At 36.8% G+C, this 22,590-nt stretch overlaps 1 long non-coding RNA gene across 1 annotated transcript; it reads right to left on the reverse strand.

The window, feature by feature from the left end:
• Positions 1–12,320: 12,320 nt before the first annotated feature.
• On the reverse strand, positions 12,321–14,035 carry LOC311297772. Its single transcript, XR_014628878.1, has 2 exons — positions 13,923–14,035; positions 12,321–12,559 (listed from the first exon to the last, which is right to left on the reverse strand). It is a non-coding gene; the product is annotated as an uncharacterized lncRNA (long non-coding RNA).
• Between the last annotated feature and the right edge of the window lie 8,555 nt (positions 14,036–22,590).

Consider the following 22,590-nt stretch of genomic DNA (forward strand, 5'->3'; position numbering starts at 1 on the left):
CAAGATTCCTTGCGAATAGAACATGCGCAGAACACAAATCAATGTTCCTTTTGATGGGGATATGCCGATACGCGTTTACATGACCAAATATTCGGGTTAGAAAAGGGGTACCCCAGGGGTAATATCCGGGTTTTTAAAAACCGGGATATGAGCATATCCGGGTTTTTGCCGGTGTTTACATGGCCGTGCGCGACCGGGTTATTGCTAATATCCCGGTTTTGAACGGGTTATTGGCTGCATGTAAACGTAGTCAATGATAACTATAACTACTATAACTACTGTATAACGATAACTATAAAAGCAACCACACCAACGCTTGATATCGTTCTGTTATAAGTGCACACTGCAGTTAAGTCATCTGATGCTTTAAATACTTGATCTCTTTAAAGCAGGATGGATTCTGATTGGTTGTCAATGTCAATTTGAATGTTTAACAGCTGGAAAAAACGTATCGTCCTTGGTGTGAACAGGCCTTTCGTCAAAAGAAAGAAAACATGATAAAGTGTGCTATATATATTCTGTCTGAAAGACTACACTCTAAAAAATGCTGGCTTGTTTCAACCTATTTTTGGGTGAAATATGGACAAACCTGATCATTTGGTATAAAATTTAATTACAAAATTTAAACCAACGGTTGGGTTTGTCCATATTGGACCCAAACATGGGTTAAAACAACCCAGTATTTTTTTGTGTGTACTTTTAAATGGCCGAAACAATGGAGAAATACGTTTTATGCCCACATATTGGCATAATTATGGCATATACCAGCAAACCCCTGAACTGAACTATTAGTTCAACGTGATCTTCGATCAGCAGCACATTTCACTCTTGGTGTGAATAGACCATTTGTCAGTCTACTTTCTCACTATACTCGAAACATACTGTACAACTAAACATGACACTTAAAAATCTAGAAAGTAAAAAGCCCTTTTCACATGTTTTACATTCAGCTGAAGTGTTGGAAATGGCTCGGCTTGCCAAATGAACCCTGACTTCCTGGGGATTTGGAAAACCTGGCTGAAATCCCCTCTCTCCAGATATCAACGAGGTCTGCGCCGTGACGTGTGGATGCATAATTAGCAGCAGCATGAGAGCGAAGTGGTATTAATTATTACGATTAAAACATTAGCCATGCAGCTCATGCGTTCATTGTGATGAAATGGGCCCGCGTCCCCCTGACCTACAAACCACTGCGCACAGGCACCAGAAGGAAGATGCGTAATTGTGTTTCCAGTTCTCCTTAAGACGCTGGCATAATTAGTGTGCTTCTCGCCCGAAAGAATAGAGGTGATTTGGAAAGTGTCCAAATTGCAAGCCTTAATGAAAACGCGCCGTCGGTGAAGGGTAGTCTGTCAAAGGAAGCAAACTTCTCTAGGGCGAATGCGTTCGTGTGACTTGGCCGTGTTTAAATGGGATCTAGTGGTCCCGTGAGACGTGGGAGACAGGGTGGTTTTCAGGGGGAGGGGTGCCGGATTTGGGGCTAAACTAAACAGATTTTGAGCCAGAAGGGCTCTGCAGTTAAAGTTTAATGAAACCGTCCACACAATGTATGCACATAGTCCATGTAGAGTGTTTCCTCACACTCACTAAACAAAACCGAAATGCTTTGTCAGAACAAATGGCTTTTATCTCCTTCTTGATCGAAAGCCGCCCTCTGAAATCTGCAGTTTATTAAGGCAATAACCGACTAGAGGCCATGCATTAAAGTGATTTTGTCACTGCAGTGGCTTACTGTTTTTTTAAACAGGCATTAACGGTAACATGATAAAAATTAAACAATATTCAATAAAATGTTAAATGTAGACCCTAATGTTTGGGTTCTCATTTTTCATCTGAACTATATGTTTTATCAAAGATATTTGTTCATATATTTTTCAATTATAATAAACAAACGTTTTAATACATTTGTATTATATTGCATTTTTTTATTTCAACAAATATGTGTTTTAAATATAAATCAGACATATTTTTTACAACATAAATATGTTCTATGGTTAACAAATACATGACCCTTCAAAAGTTTGGGGTCTGTAAGATATTACATATTTTTTGTAAAAAGTCTCATGTGCACCAAGGCTACATTTACAGAATGTTATCAAAAATAGGAGTAAAAACAGTAATATTATGCAATATTATTACAATTTAAAATATTTTTGATTTGAATATATTTTAAAAGCTGAATTTTCAGCATCATTACTCCAGTACATTTTTTTTCAGGATTCTTTGAAGAATAGAAAGTCCAAAAGTCCAAAATAACAGAATTTATTTGAAATAGAATTTTTTGTAACATTATACAGTAAACGTCTTTACTACAACGATGGCCAATAAAATATTCATATTTAAAAATGTTGAACAGTAATGTATTTAAATACAATTTAAAATTTGTTTATTATAATTATAAATATAAATAAAAAAACAAAAATCTATGTTGCCCTGTTCAGTTATTGATGGTCAATTTCAAAGGACAGCAAAGCCCATTAATTCTGGCTGTGTGAATTATCCAGAGACATTGAGTGAGGATAAATCTGTAATGGCTTTAAATGAAATAATCGGCTTTTGAAAATAAAGATGTGAACTGAATTAATCACCACAGAAATCAAGAAAGTCCCCATGAGTGCAGCTGCGCCCAATGAAAGAGAGTTTCAGTTAAATGCTAAAAAATGTACATAATTTATCCACCCTTCTGAAAGGGCCTCAGCTTGGAGACCAGCTTGAAATGCGCCGTGTTTGCAACAGCAGCAAGCGGTGCGATAAAAAAGTGCGTGCTTGTATACGCATAGGTGCACGCAGGCAGTGACGAGTTTCACTTAAGGAGCTAAGCGCTAATGAAGATGCTCTAAACATAACCCGCAACTCTCTAGCTCTGACACCTACCAATTAACACTCCTCAGTATGAAGCCTTCCATTACCAATAAACTGAGCAGGCAAAACACTGCTGTGGCTCCCCTGTAATGGAAAATAATTGAAGAGTTAAGTGGGTCTTATTACTTATCCACCAAGACTCTGCATGCTTACACACACTTCCTAATATCAGAGTTCATTGCCCAAAATGCCTTTGAAGATCATGTAATTGGCCCCCAACCGAAGACGAATCATTAGCTTGCCGTTCGGAGGTCGAAATTCAACTTCAGCTCTTTCTCTTCTGAAAAATAATGGAGAATCTACAAAGTAACAGTTTGCTGCATGCTAGCTTGTTTTACACAAATCTGCCAAACAGGTCGTTGACATCATGGAACTGATATATAAGTGAATATGGTGACCAAATTTTTACAAGTAAAGCTTGAAAAATTAAAATATGACATAACCCTCAAGCAGGCACTAATGGTACACTTCTGAGCTTTAAAAGGTTTAGAATAACATGTAAATGTATTATTTTGGCAAACCCTTCAAAACCAATACAGTGCATTTACGGCAGAAAGCAAATCCATATGCTTTGCATGCTGCAACACACTACCAGTTGCTACAGGAAAATAAAGGGAATGTATAAGGCATCATTGTAGACAAACTAGTTTACGATTATCAAATAGTCTTAAAACAATCCTAGACTTGAATTTTACCACCAAACACAAAACCATGGCATGAAAGCTGAGGGTGGAGCCCCCAAACAGCAGTAGTCATTGAGAGCTCAATTCATTAGTAGTCATCTAGGGATTTTCAAATGGCTACTTGCCAATTCCCAAAACACATGCTTGCCTACATATACTAGCCGTCTGTGGTATCATATGTTCTTTTGCATAAAACATAGGTTAAACATAAAAAGTTCTGACCAATATGATAGATCTACTCAATGGCAACTTTTTATTCAATCAATGTCATTGTTACTACACATTTTGCTGGATCTATTTGTTTTCAACTGATCTCAGTATACAATTGCTTGGGAGTTGCTTGGGATATTCAGTATGCTCAGAATCTCTTTACTTTTATGAGAAAAAGCAGAAAGTAAAATCATAAATACTGTGAATTCCCAGTTATAACATTAAACTATAAGTAGATGTCATGTTCCTGGCAGACAACTGTGGAGTGAGTCAGGGCACTTCTCTTCTCTCTTTGAGACCGGTATGCTTTTTCCACACTAGGGATGTCAGTTTTAATCGGTGTACACAAAAATGGTTGATAATAATTTAAACAATGGGGCCAGAACACTGTACAAGCATCCAAAATGTCTTAATTGCACAAATAAAGCAGGCTCATAATAAACAGTTGCACTATATAGCCTAAATCAGAACTACAAAAATGACCACTTTCTAACGGGTTTCTAACACTCCCAATGCAACCTTAAGTTTATTTTAATTTCTTAAACCGTCTTTTGACATTGTGACATTAACAAACTGTTATCTGTCATTTTTTTCTCTAACAGAATGCAACGTTTTAGAACGAGGCAAACTAACTAATACCATAAAACAACAGAATCCGTCAAATACTCACTGATGTTTGTGCTGTTGGTTTCCCTCCAACATGATGTCACTTCCTGGATGATGATGTCATTAAGGAAGTGTCTTTTGTTATCTTACAAAAGACTCACAGGATGGAATAAAATAAGTGAGAAAAAACTATAAATCATTTCCAAGATTATTCCCAAAATAATCCCTATAAATATCCCCGAGAAAATATTTTGATTTGTTTGGAAACCTCTGCTTTAATAAATTTTGCAATAGTTAAAAAAACCCAGCCATTCAACCAGTTAAAAAAAAAAAAAAACATAATAAACTCAGTAACATACAGTGGATTAAAATATATATTTCGAGTAAGTAATTACATATAAAACATATATAAGTAATTATATATATATATATATATATATATATATATATAGAGAGAGAGAGAGAGACTTCAGATCCAAAAGCCTCTAAGTCCATCTAACGTTTTTCTTTAATATTAACATTATCAGGCTCCTATGTATAGGTTTCTACCTGAGTACCGGGATTTCTGAATGGGCTGAGGCTGGGATTTAGTGAGTTTGAAGTGAAAGTATTTGATGAACGGAGAGTATTCACTCAATATTATTATCTCATTTTTGACAGAGGTGGCTTTAAGAGGCTTTTGCATTGGAGGTCTTCATATATATATATATTAAAGGCAAAAAAATACCATTAAAATCAAAGATTCTTAGAATAATATATTATAAATTTTATTTATTGTTATTTCTGTCATTAAAATAGATTTATAATTTCATTAATTAAATGGCATTTAGGTATCACATTTCATAAAAACTGGCATCCCTTTTCCACATAGGTTAGGCCTAAGCTTCGACCAGATGCAGCTGCCACAGGTGCATTTATTTTCCCCAGTATTTTCCGCTTGAGTTTGACAGTGATTTTCATCTGTGCTTGGTTGATGTTACCCTGGCTTGCCCTGGTGCTCCGGCAACAGATGTGTACTGCTGACTCAGTTTCCTCAGCTCTGCGTTTCCCTCTCTCCTCTCCTTCATCAAGCGGTCTGTCACGGCCTCTGTCAGGCTTCTAATGGATAGAGAGGTTTATGCTGTCAGCGCTCTTGATGGGCCGTCAGATCCATAACACAATACCTCCTACGACACCACACGCTGTCAAACACAACAGATATTTCACACTGACTAAAGATAATTCACAGCCATGAAACAGACTTTCTGCTCGGATCACACTACAGTCACGGCCACCCTGTCACCCTATCATTTCCCTCTGAAGTGTGTGAAGTTTACCGTGTTCAGTGTTCATGTCACTCTTTGATAGCGCTGCTGTCGTGTTGATACTTCTCTGCTAAATCAAATTAAGCAAAAATCAATGAGAGGGTGGATATCAATTGTAGACCAGAATTGGTGTTCGTAGGCATGACGTGAAGCATTGTGCCTTTATGCTGTTTTCACGTGCTATTGGAATTATCATAAATGCTAGTTTCCTATAGTTAAAATAAATTGGACATGAACGCCCTCTCAAGTCAAAATTTGAATGCGATGAGCTTGTAATCACGACTTCAGAAGTAGGAAATTTCCAATAGCATGTGAAGGCAGCATTAAAATCATTGTAACACTCGAGCCTTGCGTGGCTTATTGCTATATACATGTAGGCCTATATAGCCTATACTTTTATATATTTTCTATCGGTCTACTAATAGCCTACTTTTATTTAGCAAGGACACATTCCATTTGTCAAATGTTAAAGTAAAGACTTCTATAATGTTACAAAAGATTTCAAATAAATGTTTTCACAATATTGCTGTGTTTTTAATAATCTGTTTATTTACGATATAACAAATTATGCCAGTATACAACAATATTATAAATTTAAAATAGTGAGATCTCTTTTCAATATCGCTGTTTTTAATCAAATAAATGCAGCCTTGGTGTGCATAAGAGGCTTTAAAAAACTGAGAGAGAGAGAGAGAGAGAGAGAGAGAGAGAGAGAGTACATTTATTGTTGCGTTTTAATCACCACGGCTTTGAATATATTCATATAGGATTTACACTCTATAAATTATAAGTTATAAATTAAGTTTTATAAATTATAGTAATATAGGCATTTTGTGCACTTTTTGGATTGGGTCATGTAACTCCATCCTATAAAGGAAGGGTAGGCAATATTTTTTATAAAGACTTTTTGTTATACTGGTTGAAACTCTTCACATCCTGATAGCAATCAATAATAGAAGTGGTCTAAATATTTTTTCACTTCTGTGGAAGTCTCAGAAAAATGTTCATCCAATCACTGCATTCGGTCCGAATGCAATGATAGGATGTCCTACCTGCCTGTGCACATATGTATTTCCATACCTCTGCGCACTTTGCTCGCGCAGATATCACATGTCATCACCGTGTTCAATGAATCTCATGCCTTCAAAGCTATTGCTAGCCTCTCCGAAACTGCCTACCCTGCCTTTAACCATGTTAAGAAAAAAAATCCTTTTCAAATTACAGTGCAGTCATAGCTATAATATCATGTGAATATCCTCTTCCTACAGTCACTGTTCCAGTCAAACGGGCAAATATAGACAACAACCCCTCCATTCATTCCTTAAGGTTGCAAGAAATGATGCAAGTTGTCATGTGGTATCTACAAGGTTTACATGACGCCTAAATGATGATTAATAATGTGCTTGGCCTACTTCTATATCCAGACATTACTTCCTGTGTGAACAGGCCTTAATTTCTGTATATCATCCTATCAACATGCACTGATCTCATTTCCGTTTCATTAGGCCTTTCTCTCCATGTCTGCATAGTCCAGTTATGTCCTCACCACTGCTCAGCTAAGTAAAGCGGCTAAAGGTTGGTCTTTTGCATAATTAAAGGCATTGTTGGCCACGCTGGGTGAGACACGCGACACTGTGGGCCTATTGAGCTGAGGGTGAGCGAGAGCTCTGTACATGAATAGAACCGGAGCACGCTTTAGAAAAAGTGCTTTTTTTCCTCTCTCTGTCCGGGTCCCGTCTGAAGGGGATTAGGCACAACAATGAGAGCCTTGAGAAGGTTTCCTCTCACTCCTCTCAGCTGGAACTGGCTGGAGGAAAAGCTGGCCCAAACAAGAAAACATGTTCAGAACTGAGACCTACATTTGTACAATAATGAATAAAGCTCAATGTTTTTGTAAAACGATTATTTTTAGAGACTGATGCTATTGTTTGAGATGCAGTTTTGTCCTTTTCTTTTTCCTTTACTTTTTACAAACATAAACAGACTCTAATGGCCCATTGGATGTTTTTTAATAGCACAGAAAAAAAAAAGGGAAAGTTCATCAAGACTTTGTCAAGAATTTGAATGTTGGCTTGACAGAGCCTTTCCAGATAGATAGATAGATAGATAGATAGATAGATAGATAGATAGATAGATAGATAGATAGATAGATAGATAGATAGATAGATAGATAGATAGATAGATAGATAGATAGATAGATAGATAGATAGATAGATAGATAGATAGATAGATAGATAGATAGATAGATAGATAGATAGATAGATAGATTTGATAGATGAACCACTTTCAAGTTAGTTTGTTTTGCCCCCAATTAGTCTTTTTATAATACATGACAGTTTCCTTGTAAACAGGCAAATTCATCCATTATAGATCAATTTACACTTCTTGTGAGTTTTTCGAGCGGATGGCACTGATATTACGGTGAAATTTATTCTCTTCCCCCTGGGAGATGTGTGCATATTGATATGCTTTCGTCTGCTAAAGAAATAACATCATGCAAAACTTGGTCACACCTGTCTGTGGATCTGTGTCACTGTCCAGTAAAACTCTTCTGAAGATGTAATGAAAGACTCACTGATACGGGTGGTCCACGCGCCTGCTAATGAATCGGGTCATGTGATGGACGCAGCAAAATCTAACAGCGAGATAATTATAGACACACACACTCCATTACAAGACACACATCAAAGGAAGAGGCACTTTGAGAACTCGCTCCTATGAGGCATGCCCCACCACCCCTTTAAACAGAATCTCAAATCGTGAATGCCAACGACTCAGCAATTACCCAAATTATCTGAAAGACTCAAACGCATTTGGCACGCCTTGCAAGACCCGGTCATTACTGCAGGGGTTAGCAGAGGTTGGGGCCATGCCAGATATGCTTTAGAACACTTTAAATAAATAAATGTATGAATAAATAAGTTGATTATGTTTCTATTTACTCAGAGTGCTCTCAAGTATTTATTAAGTAATGTTTGTACGTTGGATAGACATTGAAATACATTATCAATGTTTTGACAGCATCAGTTTGGTTGAAAGAATAGAAATGCCTAAGAGTGTCTTTTTTAATAAGTAATAAGCATTGCAGTCATTAAAAATTCAGTTGGTTTGCTCTAAAGCTCAAATGGATTTGTTCTTGATCATTAAACATGATGTTATGGTACCTTAGTTTCTTTAAAAGGTGCCTTTGTACTAAAACACAGTTCAATCATTGACTGATTGGGCAGTGCTGTGACTCAGACACAGCTTCATTTATCAGTAAATGATGGAGAACTTTGTCAGAAAATCTTTATTTTTTTATAGCAAATAATGAATTAAATTCAGATGGGGCTAAAAAAAAAGGAAGTCTTTGTTTTTATATTAGTTATCATCGAATCAATAAGAATTAAATGGCATGCAATGCAATGTTACAGTTTGAACAGGGTAACCCATCCATTAATGAAAATTTTCTCATCATTTGCTCACCCTCATGTGGTTCCAAACCTGCATTGTTTTTCTTTCTTCTGTGGAACATAAAATATATTTTGACGAATGTTGGGAACCAGATAAAATTGGAGCCCATTGACTTCATTGTACGGACAAAACTGAGATACCTTCTTAAGAAAGAAATCATACAGTCTTGGAACATAAGGGTGAGCAAATGATTTCATTTTTGGGTGGAGTGTCCCTTTAAGTGTGTGTGTGTGTGTGTGTGTGTGTGTTACAACACTGATCTGACCAGTCTTAAGAAATGTCACAGAATGGAATGAAACAATGTGTGAAATCAGGTAAATGCAATAACTGTAAAACCATGAAATAAAACTTATTTAATTAATTTTGGATTCCATTTTGTACATTTATGTAAAACACAATACAGTCGGCCAATGGATATTCTAAGAATCTCAAAGAATTCATAAAGATTTGAACAGCTCTAATAATTACTGTATGTTTACTGAATAGTTCATGTCAGTGCAAAAATTTGAGTTTCACATTTCTGCTTTTGAACTTTCTAGAACAATTCTCTGTTTACCTCTGAGTGTAACTGCTATTTTTATCTTTTATTTTTAAGTAGCGGTTAGTCAAAAAAAAAAAAAAGCTTGGCTTGTATTGAACCCTAAGCATTCCTTTAACTGTTCTTATCATCTCTACTCAGTTTACAGAATCAAAAATCTCTCAAATAAATGTGTCGACTACAGTATCTCAGTAAGCCAGATGCAATGGAAACATTGTTTCATGGGTGTGGTGCATCTGACTCAGCAGTTGAATAAGAAACAGACTCTCTCTTTCCGTCCCTTTATCCCTGACTGCCACTTTCTTTCACATCTTTCCTCATCTGATCAGTCACAATGTAATTAGCACACACGTTTGTATTCTTTCCTAGGCATTTCCTTAGATACAAAGCCATGACTCTGTAACAACAGTCCTTAACATGAGAACAACCGCATTACAATAATCTACCATCAGCAAATTTAACAGCCTCTGCATGGGAGGAACTGATGCCTGTGAGGTCATCGCAATAACTGGGTCTGCTGGATGTTGGCAGTGCTTGTTTTAACCATCAAAGATCAAGACTGGGGGGTTTGAGGGAAAAAGAATGCCAGATGTGGGCCAGAAAGCTGTGATTATGGATCAGATCACCCAGATCCCTGCAGGCTCAACAAAGAGGAAGGGTCAAGAGAGAGATGGATCCTGCGGAGAGAGACTGCGGTAGGATACTGACAGCTTAGAGGACAGACTCAAAGACAAACAGGAAGTTGGGGAGATGCACAGAGAGTGGCCACCCTTTTCAGCTTGCACAAGTGGGCACAAAGCCACAAGGTCAAAAGACTTCAAATTAAAATCAGAGCACTGGTTGAAATCTTTTAAGCTCTTGCTTTTCAGGATTAGAGGTTGATGGGTGAATCCACAAGGACGATAAATTGGGCTTTGGTTATTTGGAACTCAGATTGGTTTGACCAAAACTTTTAGGGTTAATTCAGTTTCGTGTTGGATGTGGTTTACATTGTTTAGACTTGCATTGCTTGTACAAGTTATATTATTTACAAAATGCATGCATTTATGTAAAATACACTTTTATTCAAGCAACTTAATGCATCCAACCAACATATCACAAGAATCTCAGTGCATATATGTTCAAAAGTGTGGGGTTAGTAAGATTTTTTTAAGAAGATTTTCTTATACTCACCAAGGCTGCATTTTTTATATGATTAAAAGTACATTAAAAACTGTAATATTTTGGAATATTATTACAATTTAAAATAACTGTTTTTTATTTGAAAATATTGAAATGTATACACTCACCTAAAAGATTATTAGGAACACCATACTAATACTGTGTTTGACCCCCTTTCGCCTTCAGAACTGCCTTAATTCTACATGGCATTGATTCAACAAGGTGCTGAAAGCATTCTTTAGAAATGTTGGCCCATATTGATAGGATAGCATCTTGCAGTTGATGGAGATTTGTGGGATGCACATCCAGGGCACGAAGCTCCCGTTCCACCACATCCCAAAGATGCTCTATTGGGTTGAGATCTGGTGACTGTGGGGGCCATTTTAGTACAGTGAACTCATTGTCATGTTCAAGAAACCAATTTGAAATGATTCGAGCTTTGTAACATGGTGCATTATCCTGCTGGAAGTAGCCATCAGAGGATGGGTACATGGTGGTCATAAAGGGATGGACATGGTCAGAAACAATGCTCAGGTAGGCCGTGGCATTTAAACGATGCCCAATTGGCACTAAGGGGCCTAAAGTGTGCCAAGAAAACATCCCCCACACCATTACACCAGTGGGGTCTTCTGCTGTTGCAGCCCATCCGCCTCAAGGTTGTGCGTGTTGTGGCTTCACAAATGCTTTGCTGCATACCTCGGTTGTAACGAGTGGTTATTTCAGTCAAAGTTGCTCTTCTATCAGCTTGAATCAGTCGGCCCGTTCTCCTCTGACCTCTAGCATCAACAAGGCATTTTCGCCCACAGGACTGCCGCATACTGGATGTTTTTCCCTTTTCACACCATTCTTTGTAAACCCTAGAAATGGTTGTGCGTGAAAATCCCAGTAACTGAGCAGATTGTGAAATACTCAGACCGGCCCGTCTGGCACCAACAACCATGCCACGCTCAAAATTGCTTAAATCACCTTTCCTTCCCATTCTGACATTCAGTTTGGAGTTCAGGAGACCAGGACCACACCCCTAAATGCATTGAAGCAACTGCCATGTGATTGGTTGATTAGATAATTGCATTAATGAGAAATTGAACAGGTGTTCCTAATAATCCTTTAGGTGAGTGTATATTCCTGCATGGCAAAGCAGAATTTTCAGTAGCCATTACAGTGTCACATGATCCTTCAGAAATCGTTCTAATATGTAGATTTTGTCAAGTTGAAACAGTTGCTGCGTAATATTTTATTTATAATATTTAATATGATACATTTATTTTCAGAATTCTTCGATGAATAGAGAGTTCAAAAGAACCGCGTTTATTTGAAATTGAAACTTTGCCCTCAGACATGACACACAAATCCTCAAAAACACACACACTACAACATAGTCTTACACACTGGTGAGATAAATTAAACTTGGTCGCTAATATGCAGGTTCAATGACTTACTTGTGGTTCTCCCCCTCGAAAATCCTTTCACATGATGAACACAACAAAAGACACAACAAATGTATCCATTTGCACATTTTTATTCCTTAATGTACTGTACAGTACAATACACCAAACAACAACATCAAAAAATGACTCGACCCCAGCATCCCGTCATTGGTCTGGGACAGGCCAGAGAATCTCGTCAGCATCACAGGCTATTGGCCCTAGCCGGACAGCAGTAAAAATCCTCTTGCATGCCTGATCCACCCCTGGCATGCATCAAATGAAATATCTAGGCAGGCTTCTTCCATTCCATCGTCTCTGTGTCCAACAAAAATAGAAGTACTGATTACTGTATCTTCCTTTAAAAAAAAAAATGGAAGCATACAGAAACTCTGTCTGTATGTAAGTACATTCTATATAGAATGAATGTATGTAGTATGAATGAAATTCGGACGTACTACATCAGCCACGTTGTCACTGTCATGTGACCTACGGCATCAGTTGCATCGCTTCACCACCATTCACAAATCCTCTCCTGTGGCCTCATGGGACAGTAAAGTGTCCATCAAATGTACACTTCAGAATCTTGGCAGAAGTAGTAGGTCATCTGAGTACTTTTTGCCTATACTGTTTTTCTAATACTACGTTTTTGAACACTACTCCATTGGCATACAGTTTTTCTCATACTATATAGAAGGGAAGTATTAGATTTTGGATATTTTGTTTGTCGATGAATCAACAGCATATTTGAACAAACTATTTGAATGAATAAGTCAATAAATCACTCATAAAAGACTCCCAAATGCATAAATGTAAGTGTAAAAGTGTTGTTCCCTTGTTCAAAGAAGAGCCATGCTGTAATTTGTGGTCATCAGTAATACTGACTAACTGTTGAACTTCAAAGAGGGAATGAACTTGTAGAGGAAAAATCAAGGTCTACTATGTTTTACTTAAATATTTGCCAAAAAGTTAGTCACCAGTTACGTTGCCAAAATGTACTTTACAGTTTTTCTGAATTGCTAAAACACTAAACCCCATTCTCTGAACCAAATTCTCAATAGCCTAAACAAATTTGTCGAATAAATCACTCTTTCTGTAAAACATTAAACAAGTTCAGGTAGTTAAAACACTGTTTGCAAATCTCCTGAACTCTTTTTTCAAAACTGGGGGAGTAAGAAAAAAGTTTTTAAAAAATGACATATGACTGAATCAGCCTAATTATATTAGGTTATACTAAGTCATTTTAAGGTTTTTTTTATATTTTGAATGGTATGCTACAGACTTTCCCAACCAATCAATCACTCAATAAAGAGTTTTACCAAAATGTTTAAACAAATCACTTTTTGGATGAACTATTCCTTTAGTAAGGTCTGTATTTTCACCCCCTTGTATTTTATGCCAATCAAACGAAGAAGAAGTTTCAAGGTCAAATAAATGTAGTAAAAATGTCAGTGTAAGCTCTCTAAATCCCACATACAGCACTATTCTGTACGCTATGGTTCCTGTGCTGGTAAGACTATTTCCTTTTCACTTCAAACTTTGCTCTCTCCCAGGGGCCTCTTCCTGACAAACGTCCCTGGTCTCTAGTGCTTTTACCCATGCTGCTCTACTACACAATCATTGGACACAATCACTGAACACTCAATACAGGTTTTGAAATGAGAAGCATATTTTTAAATACCGTATGATGTTCTCTTCCATTAGCGGTTCTCGCGTGTGCTTAACTGCAGGAAGAGGATCAGAAACATACAGCGTAGCTATAGTGTTGTCAGTTCACCCCCCCGAGTCTCTCCTTGGTCCAGTCCGATGCTTTTTCGTTCATTTGTCATGTACTAATCATTTCTGTTTCCTGTACTCAAAGCCTAAGCGGCTGTCACATGACAATAGAATGAAATTTGGCTACTGAAAATGAACCTTTAATATATTTCTGCTCAAGTGGAGGATTTTGCTGAACGAGATTTAAAAAGGTCCAAATCAGTATAATGATCAGATCACTACAGCAACACATTTATCTATATTCTATATTTGTCATTAAACAACACACAATAATCAAAATTATAGCCTACATTTGAAATGAACACTACTAATAACGCTGGTCACCCAGCCCGATCTCACGGGAAAACGTACAAATTCTACGAGGTGGCTTATTCGTACGAATTCATACGACCTGACTCGTACGAATTAGTAAGATTTTTGCAAAATCGTACATATTTTACGAATTGGCCAATTCGTATGAATTCATACGAATGACCTACCCCTGACCCCGCCCCTAAACCTACCCATCACGTGGGTTTAGACAAATCGTACAAATTCGTACGAGTGAGGTCGTACGAATTAGTACGAATTAGCCAACTTTTTATCATTCGTACGAATTCGTACGAATTGGTCGTGAGAAAGCGTTGGGTCACCACACTTCTGGAACACAGGCAATAATTCTGTACTGTTAACTTACAAAGAACATACATTCAAACCCAATTCACAAAACTCCACAGTGTCTGCAAGTAACTGGACCCAAACCTGTTCAGAAATCAGTTAGACACAAAGCATGCTGGGTAACCATCAGCACTATAAGATTACCAATGCCAATGGGCTACATGTCTCTAAAAACACTATGAAAGGTCATTAAAAAGCATGTAAACACACCTTTTGCTTACATTTATTTATTGGTGTAATTCTCATTATTCTGAAACTGATTTTTTTTTACTCAAATATTCCTTAAAAGTGCTAAAAGAATCAGTAATAAAACAGTTAAAGAATTGGAATTGTTAAGAGGGATCAGAAGCAGAACTCATACTCTGATGTCATGATGTTATAAGGAAGACCAGAGATTTGACAAATGTTTGTTTCACCCTGTTCCCAAAGATCTTCACTGAAGCATTTCAGAGCCAAAGTCCCATTTCTAAAATTCATGGCCATATGTTGGAAATATTTGATATTCGGTTTTTGTCTATCACACCGCTGCTTGACAGATGTGGGCCAAACTGCTGTGCTTCAGAGAAGGAGGTGTTCTCTGTGCACCATGGGAATTCTGCGTACATTCAGGTGTCTAATAATGGGATCTATGCGAATTTCAGTCACTGCATGGCTAACTCTAGACTCGGCTGCGAGCAGAGGAAGTCTTTTGTCTCAAGGTTGTGCAGTGAGGAACAATGATCCTGCAGCAGACAGGGAGGACGTGTTTGTCTTCGGCGTACGAGGCCTTGCTTTGTTTAAATGAAGCAGTCATTTCCTACAGCAGTGAGAGCAAACGGAGTGTAGGAAGTGAGGGAGGTGACAGACTTCCTGTTGTACGGAATGGACACAACAACGTTACCGAACGCACTGAAGGGAATTGCACTAGATTATAATGGCCAAAGCGTATTGGAAAGCCTTCCACTTACAGTTTTTCTCAGTCGCTTTGGTGCATTTCTCACATCACTATTTACATTTGCACAACAGTTAGTTCAACCTCCACAACATTTAGTCATTTGTGCACATCATAGTAGCAGTTTCTCATTCCTTCCAACAAATTGCAAATGCTTTTGGACATGCATCAATTGCTTTCATACAACTCTCTGCTGTTTTATAACATTATCATTTGCTTATGTCATGTCAGTCAAAATTAACTATACTTGTGAATGCTGAATAGTCACTCCATATAAAACTAATAGTCCTCATTTCATTGCTTGAGTCATTACATACAAAAATGTTGAACTAGCTGTCAAAATCTGTCAAGCAAATTTTACAAATTTTTTACAATATTTTTTTTCCTGAAAATGTCTCCAAAATTGAACAATTTCTCTCAGGTGAATCTCAGCTTTCACTGATGAGGAACGTCTGGATGTACATGAATGATTACAGTACTATGTATGTCGTATGTTCCAATATGTACTGCAATATTGTTTTCAGTTGTGCACAGCTCTACGCAAAGGGAGTTTATGTTTGTTGTAAATAAGGGTGTATTTTTTCTTTTGCACAATGCTGTGAACAAATTAGAACTGCAAAGAGCATATGCAGTAAAAATGTGAAACATACATATTCAGTGTCTTGTACTCAGTTACCTCACTGAATACAGTAATGTGTAACTTTACTGTATTTTTCAAATGGCTGTGCAAATAGTATATAGTGCTGTCTTGAGCATTTTTTAGATCTGACTTTTTTGCATTGGAAAACATTTACAAAGTAAACGGTCATAATGAAAACATGACAAAGCCATTTGACTATCTTGTTCATAAACAATGGTGTCTGGACTTTTCATCTTGATGACACTGACACTTTCATTGACATGAATACTTGCTTTTGAGGAATGAGCTATCCATTTTGAGAAAGTGACATGCTTTTGCAGGTTATCAACTAGGTTTTGCAGTTTGTACTAATTGTTTTGAGAACTGCATTAACTGTTGTGCAAATGTAAATAGTGATTTGAGAAATGCACCAAAGCGACTGAGAAAAACTGTAAAGCAATGGCTTTTAAAATTAAAAATGAATTAACCAAGATTGTTTTATATTCTTTACATATTAAATATTTTAACAATACTAAATTATATTCATAATTATATATTAATTTAAATAACTTTAAGTCATTCTGTAGTCCCCTTGGAAGTTTGCTGAGGCCACTGGATTATTAGACCATTAAAATGTAAAATAAATAAATATAGATATAGATATAGATAGATAGATAGATAGATAGATAGATAGATAGATAGATAGATAGATAGATAGATAGATAGATAGATAGATAGATAGATAGATAGATAGATAGATAGATAGATAGATAGATAGATAGATAGATAGATAGATAGATAAACAACAGTGGTTTGGAACAACACTAGGGTTAGTAAATGACAGGTAAGGTAAAGGAAATTGCATTTACGCGAGCAGTATAGAGTGGTCTCGTAGCTAAAGTTCAAGGTTGCTAGTAAACAAACTGGAGACTTTATCTCAAGGTTGTGTCAGTGAACCAGCAGATGTAGAGTTGAAATGTATGTGGCCTTGAGCACAACATCTTACAATAAATCACTCCCTGCGATTGTAAATCATAAATCATTTCAGATTAAACTTTCTTTGAATATTATATTATCCAGGCTGTTGCTAGCCTTAAAGCTGGAATTGACTACACTACTTTTTAAAAAACAAAATAGATTTTAAAACACTATAGGCTTCATACACTTAATGGCTTTGTAAATGGATACAGAGAAAAACTAGGCATCATGCACTAAAGGTCTGAGGATCACACGCTACCAGACTTTCAAGTCAATCCAAACAAAGCGGATGTAGAAACATGCGCCTCATTGCTAGAATATGTATGTCAAATAAAAACAAAAACCAGTTCAAAATAACAAACATGTTTGATATTTACAGAGCCCCTAAAGGGATATGGTGGTGGGAAAAATATGAGATGGGAGGAAAAATGATATGTCAATGCTTTTGTGTTCTCTTGCAAATGTTTTGCGTTTGTAATGGAGGCCTAGAATGAGCTGTGCAGATAAACCTCACTACCCAAGAGGTGCACTGGCGACTGACGCTAGAGACTGCTGTCTTTAGCATCCTTGTTATTGTGCTTGTCTTTTTATGCCAGAAACACCAGTTCAAACCCTGCTCAGAGCGGGGCGGGTAGAACTGGAGGGGTTACATCCCATACACAAAAGAATTGTATTTGAAATATATTTTCTGGATATGTTTTGGAATATATGCAAATATTTGAAATTGGCCCAATAAATATATTTCATACTTATATTTCATATATTTTTGTTATATTTCAGAATATATTTCAATGTATTTGGATTGGAATATATGCCACATATATTTTTGACACTTTTGGGGACCCGTACAGAAAAAAATACATTGAAATATATTCTGAAATATAACAAAAATATATGAAATATAAGTATGAAATATATTTATTGGGCCAATTTCAAATATGTGCATATATTCCAAAACATATCCAGAAAATATATTTCTTTTGTGTATGGGATTGGTGCCGTGACCCAGATAAGAATGAGTTTCTCAGGGGAACTTTGGGTTTTGCGAGTATACGCAAAGTCTCTCAGGGGAACGCAAAACTTTTGTCGAATGAACACAAAGGTACTTGGGTTAACTTAGAACGCAAAAACAATTGAAATATATTTTTTCTCTTTTATTTCTTTTTTTTCATCACCATGATCCTTAGGCTTTAGATATTCTCAAGCTAATTGGTGAGAAACTAAAGAGACTCTGAGCCCGTTGTACACTTCATGATTTTCTGACAACTCCGACTGCCTACATTTGCAGACTACAGGTTTTGACTTTCAACTGGAGTGGCTGCAAATCTGGACAAAAGTTTTGTTGTTTATTCCAGCATTTAGAATTTATTTCTAAAAGCATTCAATAGTCAACAGCGTTCTTATAGGTCCAGGTGGATTTTAGGAGAAAATCAGATTTTGCAGAATGGATTTTAAAATTGCTAAAAAGGGAAAAGATTTTTTTTTTTTTTTTTACAGATTTCATGTGGGCCTGGCGACAGCTAGAGAAATGATCCTTGTAAAGTAATCAGTGAGCTGACTGACTGTGTCCCATGGGATGTATTTTGGAAACTGCCTTGCCTTTTTTTCAATGAGAGCGCTGACTGATTTTCATTGTGTAATGTATCACATCCACCCAGAGGAATGAAAATCGCATTTTGCACACATTCATGTGTGTGGCTCTTTATTACCAAAGCAACTTATGAGAAGAAGCCCTGCGATGAAGTTTTGCTGGAGTTGATCTCTTCTCTGCATGGAGAGTGGCAGCTGTGCTGAGGATGAGCATGACTGGCAGCGGTGCCCCAGTGTTGTGTACCCAGAATCCTCAGCCCCTGCAACAGCTGTTCCAGCCACAGGCAAAGAGACGGAGTCAGGACCGAAGAAACAAGGAGGGGCTGCTGCAACCCCTGGAGAGAGAGAACAAGAGAGACAGATACCTTAATTGTGTATGTGTGTGTGCAGAGGCCCCAACAAGTATTAAAAGCTTAAATGTTTGACATTTAAAATGCTTGAATTTCCTTCAATATGTTATGAAAATGTCAAACTAAGCATCATCAACTAAGCAAACAATGCTGGACTATTTTTTTTATGACAACCAGCTGATGTTTTGGTGATTTTTAGTGGATTTAAGTCAGATGCCCTCAGGTTTACACAGGTGTCCTAGTAGCAGAGGAACCACATTAACTATTAATAAGAGTTAACATCTTCCACTAACATTTTAGGAAAGTGTTATGCATATATATTGTTTAATAATTTAAAACCAAATAGACTTGAAAAAGTCTTGCTTGAAAAGTGTGCTTACTAGTTTATTTATTTATTTACGTACTTGCTTGGTCGGATATTGCTTACCCAATGCAATACAATTTTAAGTGCGGTTCACAAAATCATATACTTTTTGGGACCACTGTATGCATTTCAAAATTTCTGGGAAACAAGTCAAATCAATTCTGAACTAAACCGCTTTTACACTGACCAAATTCTCAAAGCAAGTTTAGGATTTACATATGTGTCTCAAAAGCCCTAAGCGACTACATTTCTGCTTTAGGGTGAGAACACTTCATAGCCAATCATAACTTTGTCCTGTCAAAGCGCCAATAAGCTTCTAGAATCAGAATCCAAATTTGAATCTGAACCTATGCTCAAAATCAGAATTCAAATCTAAAATGAAATCTGAATTTTGGCCTAAATATTTATTTGTATCCAAATTAAATTCCAAATCTAAATCTAAATTCAGTTAATTTCACTTTAGATTTGATTCTCATTTCGATTCATACTGTTTTACAAGAAAGAAATAACACTAAATATCATATAGATGGAATGCATGCCTATATATTTGCAGAGGCCACTCAAACACAAAAAGCTTGTCACAATGGAATATGCTTAAACTCGAACTTCCTCAGAGAGAAAAAAAAGAGATCTTGAGTCACTGGGAGAGATTATTCCTGACATCATTAAAGTTTTGTTTCCTCTTTTTTTCACATTATAGCTGGTATATTTATCCTCTTGCTGCCTTGATACATTTTCTCACATCATCAGTGACTCAAACTTGTCCACCCACGTTGTGACCATATTAGACAAAACCCATTTCACACATGTTATGTTGATACAGCTGGAAGCATGTTAGCGTGTACATGTGCTTCAAAGAGTTCTGTATGAGTATATGCAAGAACTACACTAATTACTCTCCTAATGAGACACTATTGTCCTTTAGGTGAGTCTGTATTGTTAGGAATTTTCAGTCAAGCACTTCATTTACATAGTATTCTGACAATCAAGTTGGCAAGTGGGATGCCATCTTGTAAATTACATATTCACTGACATACACTCAATACTGTGGCTTTATTAATGTGTTAAAGAATGCAGACAGACATGGAAGCGTGAATTAGTGGGAGTAAAAATTGGCACATGATCCCATTAGTGTGGCCCTTTAGTGTCACAGCCTGGCCCTCGTGGAAAAAAAGAGTGCTATATGGAGTTTATCATAGCAGTGCTGTCTTACTCACATAATGGCAGAGATCTTATGTTACAGTGTAGTACAGTGAAGTAAGTCTTCAAATGTGGATAGTTTCACAAGTTGGCAATTAGTTTTCTTAATATGAAACTAAATTCCAGATGAAACTCCAAGAGATTATCTCAAGATCATGATGTGCAAGTACTTAAATTCTACACCATTGAGGTGAATGGGAAATCTAATAGCTTTCTGCAGGTATTATAGACATCCTTTGTCAGCTTGTTATTGTAGTGTGTACATTGCTAAAGCGAGTAAGACAGTATGGGTCACAGGGCTATAGACAACACGCATAATTTATAATCAACTCTGCTGGCACTGAAGGAAGAGAGAGAGGGTTTGGAAGAGAAAATAAGTGGACACATAGCTCATTTAACACTCCTTCCTCTTCACCACGCTCAAGTGAAATGGTATATCACAGGAAGAAGCAGGACATGCCCATGAGTGCTGGGCAGAGCTTGGCTAGGGCGTCTGCCAGCTCAGAAACATGATTATAAGCCTTTCATATTTGGCATCTTTGCAAACAATCTCACGGCTATACAAAGGACTTTAGAAGCAAGCCTACATCATACATCATTGATATTCGTGATATAAATGGAAGCTTTAATTGTATTCCAAATTCTCTCTTCCGGTTTGAGACGGTTCCCATGCTTTTTATTTCATGCTTCCATGCTCTGCAGTATATTTTCCCACCAGTTGTTAAAAACTCCTTCTATTCACAATGTTGTCTTATTTACCCTATAATCTTAGCTTCCCTATTGATGAAATTTAAATGATGTTGCGTTTGGACTAAATAGAATTACATCTGGATTGTCTCCAATGTGATTCTAATGTGATACTGCATTATGTGACAGTCTAATTTTGTTTGACTAAATTCAGATCAGATTGGCTCAGGGACAGACATTCAGACTGTAAATTCTCTGTTTCTCAATATCAGTGATTGACAGCTTATAGGCTCTTTAAATAGAGCTTTGCTTATTGATGTTGACACACATCTGTATTTAAAGCATTTAATGACAGCCCATGTGCCTCATGCTATTGATTCTCTTGAAATGTATGTAAATTAAAATGTGTGTGGGTATTAACTTAACTTGAATCCTTTAGATAATTCATAATAAAGGTATTTTATTTACGACCTATTCATAGCATACAACATAGTACATGAATGCTGATTGGTCAATACAGTGTTTCAGCCATGCTAAAACACAACATAGTAACAAATATGATGCAAATAAATTAGTTAACAATATGCACTGTAATGCATGAAATTGTTTCATAAATAATGGTCATATGTACTGCATTTGTGATTAGCATCATTCTGTATTGATTTTAATTGGTGTATCGCTTTCTTTTGTGAACCAAATTATGGTATATATTTTAAAAATACAGCAGTTAGTTAGTACAGTCTCAGTCAGTCAGTCAGTCTGTCTGTCTGTCTATGTTGTTAGTGGTAGGGATTTTCAGTGATTCTTCACACACATTACATCGTTACGCCAGTAGGTGGCGACAAGTGTTTGTCTTTATGAGAGTGTCATTAGACTGTTCATACATCCGATTTGTTCAAACACTAGTGCGTCCGAAATCGTGTACTGTCTGAGTAGGTGCTACATTTGAACCGTTAAATAGTATGTCCAAAATTACGTATGGCTGTGTCAGAAATCGTAAAAATGCTGCATTCGGAGAATGCATTGCAAGGTGAGAAGGCATCAAGGCACGTCCGAATCCAAATGTAAGTTTCTTTTCGTCTCTCCTGAGATACCTTGATCTGATTGATTTTGAAGGCAGCATAGATGTATCCTTAGCTGCCTTTGATATCCCACAATCCTGTGCATTCCATTCCATGACAGTTAAGCTAAAAAATA

This window comes from Rutilus rutilus (assembly GCF_951802725.1).
Source record: "Rutilus rutilus genome assembly, chromosome: 10".
Classification (NCBI taxonomy): Eukaryota; Metazoa; Chordata; class Actinopteri; order Cypriniformes; family Leuciscidae; genus Rutilus; species Rutilus rutilus.